A 6,110-nucleotide genomic window follows, 5' to 3' on the forward strand; every position below is an offset into this window, starting at 1 on the left:
TGATGTACGCGTGCGCATATCGCGCTTCGTGTATGCCATATCGTGATGTATCGAGTCAGTGAACATCGATCGATGTTTAATATTCGATCTGGTTAGTTTATTTTATTATGTCGATTTTTCCCGCGTATTAAATACATATTTTTCGTTTGTGTCAATCGATAATTAGTATTATTTATTGTTTGAAGATGAGCTGTTGGAGCAACGAACATTGTAAGTTCATAAATAAAGATTATATATTCTTAATTAATAAAATCTAATTATTGAATTAGATTTTAATTCCCTGGAAGGTTATGTATATTCGTCAATCATTTGATGGAAAAAACAGATATATTTAAATTATGAAAATTTTTATATATTTAATAATAAATTTATTTAATAATAATGAATATATATAATATTATATATAATAATATATAATAATCTGTAAAATTTTTATAAAGATACATATTTTATATAAATTAATGTTAAAATGGAAATCAAAGATTTTATTAATTCTTGGCATTTTTTCAATTTTTGAAAAGTATATTATTTATTTATATTATCACATACTGCAATATTTCATATTTCCATTTGTATTTGTTACATAAAAAAAATCATATACAATGATCGAAAGAATTCCGTCACAGATTGTCGTACGAATGATGACAAGCTCATTGATCGCAATCATAAATACATTTTTACCATAAATATATTTTAATGGAGATATCTAATGAGAAAGAACCGAAGTAGTCAAATACAATCAAATCTTATAGAAAAAATGCACGCCTTGCCGTTACGGATATATTGCAAAAATTTGTTTCATCACAATCATTATTTGACACAATTTTTGGAAAATATATATTTTATTTAAATCTTACGTGATAAGAACTTGATATTATTTTTTTTTTGTTAAATTTTCAAATATTCAAATATAATTTAATTATATTGCAGTTTATATTAATTATATTTAAAAAAATTTCTTTTAATATATAAGTTAAATGTTTTCGTTTTAATAAGATTTAAAAATTTAAGTATTAGAATTAATATTTTATTTTTTTGTTTCAGATGAGTGTATCAACATTATCAAAAGCGAAAATTTGGCGGTCCAGCATCCAATGGGTAAGTCTTCAAATCAATATTAATCAAAGCAGATATTTACGATTATATTCTGCGTCAAATTCTCATAAGAAAAAACAAAATATTATTCTGATAGAGTTTATCAAATTTTGAATAAAAAGAAAACACAATAAATCAATAATTGCACAAATATCAGACAAAAATCAAAATAATATTAGATTAAATAATACTAAAAATTTCTTTTCTTTATCCTCTTTTCTCGAAATTCACTATTTATTTCCATGATTTCTTTTCAATATCTTTGAAAACTTTTCTCTTATTGACATAACCTCACCATTTTCAATTATTTTTCATTGAAGAAATATTTACGTTAAAAATAATAAAAATAAAATGTAAAAATTCAAAATAATGATTCAATTTCAAAAATTGCAAATGCAAAAAAATTTCCTAAGAAAAAAAATAAAAAATTGTATAATAAGAAAACAAAAAAAAAAAAGAAAATGAGAATCTTCGTAAACTGTTTGAATTAATGGTTATCAACCATTATTTCATAATCAAAATTGGTTATCAACCGTGGCACGAAGGTGTTGGACCACTTTCAGAATAATTTCTATCAAGGAACAATCGAGAGGAAGGAAGCGGGCTATTTTTGTGGAACAGATAGGTCAAGAAGTTGCAAGACGAGTGATGGGGCAAGCGAAGACGCGCGCATCAAACGAACGAGAGGATTGGTAAAACGTTTCGGCTTTCTATGTAGATCAGTTGAGACAAAGTAGAAAGAATCGCGTATCTATACGAACCATCACACTGAAAATACTTCTCGGGAAATAGCTTTTCAGAAATTGCTTTACGATATAGAAATAATCGTCAAACGAGCGAGCGACCAACCGACCAGTCGACCAAGGTTCGAAACATGGCGAACGAAGCATAAAAAATTTTTCTAGATAATTTAATCATACGTAGAAAAGAAAAGCACATAAAAAAATTTCATGATTTTCGTTGATATTGAATTCGCTATTAATTAAAAACATATATTTTGTGACACGAATTAAATAAATCATTTATTTAAAGGAAACAAAAAAAAAAATTTTACTAGATGAAGAACTATATGCAAGAAGAACTATGTGCAATTATTACTAGTAACACTTATGTTTAAATAGAAGAGTAGACTATACAACACGAATTCGAACGACTCTAGCCGAACTTGGACGAATTAGAAAAAGAGAGATATACTATTTCTAATTGAAATATTTATTCGTTATAAGCTCACAGTGTAACATCAGCCACGAACACGAATATGTATTTTGTAGAATCATAAAATTCTATTTTTATTTTATTAGAAACGATGGCTAGCGAAAACTCAACCCAAATTTATTTAAAGAAATTTATTTTGTATTGTGTGAAATTATTTGTTTCATTGGATTCAAGTTAGATTCTATCAACTGGTGGGGATGATTCAAGCAACGAACGAATACTACGTATGTTTGCCAAGGTCCAAGGTAATAACTAACATGATCAATTTCGAAACTCTTCATTTAATTAAATTGAAAGCAAAAAACAGTTGCACTGCGACAATTTTCAATGTTATGGATATATTTATTTAGAAAGCAAATTGAATATCCGTTCGATTCTTCGTTTCGCATTCGGTAGCACATAGTCTCAGCTTTTATCCGATAACAACTTCGTCCGATATCCAATTTGGATGGATACACAGTTGCTTGGAAAGGTCACGTATTCCGAACGACGCTGCCGCTGCGTATTACCCGGAATAAAATTTGATGGGGCTACGGTAAAGGACTGCGGAATTTTCGAATATGACGAATGGACCAGCGCGATAGTTCCCTTGTAATCTTTGGTCCTTCCTGTTTTATGAACTGGTCGTTCGTCATTCTACACGATTCTTCGACTTACGAATATGACACCCGAGTTAAAATGTAATATGACAATTATCTTGAAAAAGTAATATTTACTTTTGACATTTCATTGGGAGTACACAATGTTCTCTATATAAGGTATCAAATTCTTTATATTTATTCTGTTATAAATTGTTGAAAAGAAATTCTGTGGGATAGACAAAGAGGAAATTTTCTTGTTTCATTTAGTAAAGTGGTTCTCAATCTGTAAATTGATTTTATAAAGAGATCATTTTAATAATTAATATCATTACTTTTAATAATACTTTTAATAATATTTTAATAATATTTTTAAACTAAAAATAGTAGAACTAGTTATTCTACGATGGAAATGATCCTCTTTGTCAATTGAGAAATTATACATGTTCTATTTTTAACAGTGTTAAAACGGATTTTCAGATGATCGAATGGCATGTAATTATTTGAATCTAAATATTTCAAAACTCGATCTTTTTTTATTTAAATATTCACCTTTCATCTTCAAAAAAATGAAATTCACGAAATTCAACACGTGCAATATATTCCCCTTGAAACGTGTCCTCGAGTCAAGAATCGCATCAGTGTTCCTATCACGTAAGTCAACAACAATGAACAAAAAAAAACGAGAAAAATATAATCAAGATTCGATTCTACTCACACCAGTAAGCGGATATATCGTATTGCAATCTCGAAAATCGACAAAGAAAGAAGTAAAAGAAAAGGGAGACATCGTGTCATTCGGTAAAAAAAGAAAAAAAAAAGGAGAAAAGAAAACTACGATGTGCTCGGTCTCCAATACAAAATGACATGGCGGTTGCATTGGGCAACAGTGTCGAAATTGCAGGAGCTTCGCTTCCGCTGGCTAGAGATTGGGCTGGGTCTCTCTCCCGACAAAGAGCACACCCTGTACACGTCGGTACAGAGGAGTTTCGCATTGATCGGCGGCCAGAAGAACAGCCTTGCTCTGATTGGCTATCCCAGACCATGCGTCCTTGTCATGTCTATGGTTTTTTGACAAGGTAGGAAGGTGGAGAACCTCACTTCCGAGCCGTCTAGCTGGCTTCCGCTGGTTGAACAGCAACCGTGAGCCCGGCCAAAACGATCGACGAGGAGGGAGTTATTCTTTAAGTTAGAAGAAGATAATAAATACACGGCCAAAAGGAAAAGAGGAAGATGGCAATATGAGAAGTAAGAGTAGTGGGAGGAATAAGGATGGATGCTGTTTCAGCCTTGCTCTGAAACAGGCGGTGAGACGAAGATATATAGTAAACAAAATGGAAAATAGGTGGACCATTATCATGCGTAAGTTGCGTACCAGATGATTGAATTGCTTTTAAAGAAAAAGAAAGAAGAAAATATTTCGATTTCTCTTGAAATTCATTCTTATCACCCATTCTTTTACGAACAGCTGCTCAGCTGCTCTTTCATTGGTTCTTTTTTTTCTTTAAGTTATTACTTTTTTATTTTTAATCTTTCCTTTGCCATTATATTCATTCATTTATTTATTTATTTATTTATTTATTTATTTATTCATTCATTCATTCATTCATTTATTTATTTATAGAAAAAATTTGTTGGTATGAGGATATTAAAAAATATAAGGAAAAACAAAAAAACGTATATCGATATATTATTAAGATATTTTTCTTGACATTTTCGAGTTTTTGCATTGAAATTTATAAAAGAATTATTTATTTTAATTCAGCTTATTCAATATACTTAAATGTAAAATTTAAATATAGAGAAAAAAATATATAAAAATTATTCCTAATAGTTATTTTAGTAATTTATATGAATTACTATTAACTATAATATACTTAATATGCATTTATATAAATCTTTCGCTGGATTATATAGATAATTGTGCATAATAATCGTACAACAAAGAATATATGTTAAGAATCACAAAAATAAATTGAGAAAAAAAAAAGAAATTCATTATCGAAAAAAATAATCGTGAGATCATAAATGATGATCCAGAGATAATAACGAGAATGTATTATCTTAAAGAAACTTATCATTAAGAAGTTGATTGACGAAGGGATTTCTTTAAAATATGTGAACGAAAGAAAAACGAAACCAGAGTTATTTTGGTGAAGCGATTTGATGAAAATGGAAGTGTAGAAAAGGGATCACGTGTATCGAAAGCAGGAAATTGTTTCTTATCTGCGTCTTTCGAGTCGCTGTTCAGTCGGGAAGAGGATTCTCTCGAGAGTTTTCTAAAGAACGTTTAAACGTCTATCGTCGCTCGGTGAACCGATTTTACGCGACAGCTTTCTCTGGCTTGTCAGGAATTCTTTTCCAATTTATCGCTCGTTTTTTCGTTCCTTTCTTTCGTTCCGATCGGCATGTTGAAAAGGTCAGATAAGATAGAATAAGTTATCAGTGTTTGATGATGCATACCTTAGTAAATATAATATTTTTTTTTAATATGAAAATTATTGCATTTTTTTTTGTAGATAGATACATTATTAGCGAAAAGTTTGGGAGCGTTTTCCTTTTATTATTTGTATCGAATTATCTTATAATTTTGTTAATTTTACTTTAAATTATTTTTCGTTATAGAAACATGGATATTCTCTAGCTCAAAAAATTAATAATAATTTTTTTTATTCGATATTCAAAAAAAGAATTTTTCTAAAATGAAATTTTAACCTAATTTTTTCCCCCAAATTCTTTGATTCTATGGAATATTTTTCTAATTTTCTTCCAAAATTTTTGGATTTTATTTATGTTAAGAATGTTATTTATGTTAATAACTTCAAATTAACTTTTTTTTTAAATTCTTGAATCCTAAAAAGGTCGACGTAATCTTGTAATAAAAATAAATTTAATTGAATACTATAAAACATTCAAAGACCCAGAAACAGTCGTAAAAATACTGCTTTTTTTTTTCTTTTTGGATCATGACAATCGAAATTTTTATTCAGCCCATCTTATCAGACGAAGCACTTTTTCGTAACAGTGGGTGGAATGCATAGAAAAGATAGAGAAAATCAGCATTTCAGTTAACTCTGGCAACTCTTCTACCGTTTTCGCTCAATGAAATGATCTTCATCCCTACTCTTATTAAACCGGCTTTTCATGTTTTGAAAATTTTATTCCTTGGTCGATTATCTCTTTTTTTTGGTCTACATATGAATGAATATGCATATCTCAGCT

At 29.1% G+C, this 6,110-nt stretch overlaps 1 long non-coding RNA gene across 4 annotated transcripts in view; it reads left to right on the forward strand.

The window, feature by feature from the left end:
- LOC122711758 overlaps positions 1 to 4,403 on the forward strand; it is a 64,470-nt gene extending 60,067 nt beyond the window's left edge. For 2 of the 4 annotated variants that reach the window (XR_006346182.1, XR_006346181.1), the window contains exons 2-3: positions 1,045 to 1,098; positions 1,659 to 4,403. This is a non-coding gene — a long non-coding RNA (uncharacterized LOC122711758). Of the gene's footprint in view, positions 1 to 95; positions 211 to 1,044; positions 1,099 to 1,658 lie in introns of those variants that run through there. The other 2 variants (XR_006346180.1, XR_006346179.1) reach the window with 2 other exon arrangements.
- Positions 4,404 to 6,110: the final 1,707 nt, after the last annotated feature.

This window comes from Apis laboriosa, unplaced genomic scaffold, assembly GCF_014066325.1.
Source record: "Apis laboriosa isolate Shangri-la unplaced genomic scaffold, ASM1406632v1 scaffold17_cov146, whole genome shotgun sequence".
Taxonomy (NCBI): domain Eukaryota; kingdom Metazoa; phylum Arthropoda; class Insecta; order Hymenoptera; family Apidae; genus Apis; species Apis laboriosa.